Raw genomic sequence first — 1,746 nt, forward strand, 5'->3', positions numbered from 1 at the left:
AAATTTTCCCGATATATTCTTGTATAAAGAAAGAAGCAGAAATATTTTTCTTTTTAATTTTTGCTTCTTACGTACTTTATTGACAAAAGATAAAATAATATTATAAACAGAAATTGACTATTAACGAGATAAATAATACTTTACTTTAAATAAACGCTAAGAACTTATTTAATAATTTTTTATTATTAAATAAATTAAAATACCATTCTAAACAATTGCAAATAATAACATTTATTAAACGTTATCACTATTAGATAATTATTTTTAGACTTACACACATAAAATATTTAACTTAAGTATGCAGATCAAAAATTTCATTGAAACTTTAAAGAAATGGTGAAATATTTTTATAAATAAAGAGATACTAATAGGAATTGGTAGTAAGGTAGGTATATTATACTAAATGCAAAAAGTTACAATACATTTGATGTTTGTTTTTTTTTTTTTCATTTTCCTTTAACATTATTTCTTTTTTTGTCGTAGTAACGTTGACCATGGTTGTACACACAAACTGGCCTGGTAGACCGAAATAAAAATGTATACTACAAAAATTCACAACTTATTATTCGCCATCCTCTAATTATTATATTGTTATAATTATTTGTGTTTCTTCATATTCCTTTCTTCGCTCATTATATTTATCTTTTTTTTTTATTATTATTAATATTATTATTAATAGTCACTTAAAATGAAAACATTCACACTAAAAATTTGCAGAGCTTTCGTTCAGGTATAAAGAGGTGATCTCGCGCATGCGTGGCTTCTGAACACTTTGTTTTTAATACAGTTATACATGAGATGCATATTGATATATATATTTATATATATATGTACGTATATACCTAAAGGTACAAATGAACTTACTTAAAAACTGTATTTACATATTGAAAATTTAACTAAAAGGAAAGATCAAAGTGCTACGTTCTACTTGTCGAAGTTTGAGAAGGAGCTCGTTAAAATATTTAGCCATAAAAATTCGTAATCCCTTTTTACGATTATTCTACGATTTAAAGAAAAACTTAGCAACTGATTCGATGCTTAAAATTATAGTCATAGTGATAATATCGTCATTGTTTGAATATATAAAATTTGAATATACTGTTATTTGTACAATTGAAAATATTATATTTTCAATTATATATTGAGATAGAAGGTATATAAATATTTTAAATCCATATTTTAAATATTAAGTTGAAATAAATAAATCGTTATTTTATGATAATCATTTTCATTTTTAATAAAATTCATCTACGAACTGGCTGGAAAATTCTTAATTTACGAGCATACTTCGTGAATATTTTAATTATTCGACGAGACGAATAATTTGGCCAACTAATTACGCGAAATTACCTCTTTATCCATGACCGAGACAAAGCAGCATTATCGCGATATAATACAAAACAATGTTTTAGAAACATTGAATTTTGTTACACAAAATACTTATGTTTTACCGTGTGAAACTCTGCTTAAATAAAATTACATATACCTTTATAGAAAGGTGTTACATTAAAAAGTATAAAACAAAGACCACACGTCGTTCGGCAATGATTCTGCTTTATCCCGGACATAGCACTTGTAACGCATTCGATTACAAACTATTGCGGATGTTTAATGTAGACTACGTAACAATTTAATGGATTAATAAGAAACGTAAATAATTACTTTTCACATGTTCTCAGCCTTAATATCGTAGCATTTTAGTCGCCGTGCACTTTGTAGTTTTTTTTTTTTTTTTTTTTTTTTTTT

Source organism: Apis dorsata, unplaced genomic scaffold, assembly GCF_000469605.1.
Source record: "Apis dorsata unplaced genomic scaffold, Apis dorsata 1.3 scaffold_383, whole genome shotgun sequence".
NCBI lineage: Eukaryota > Metazoa > Arthropoda > Insecta > Hymenoptera > Apidae > Apis > Apis dorsata.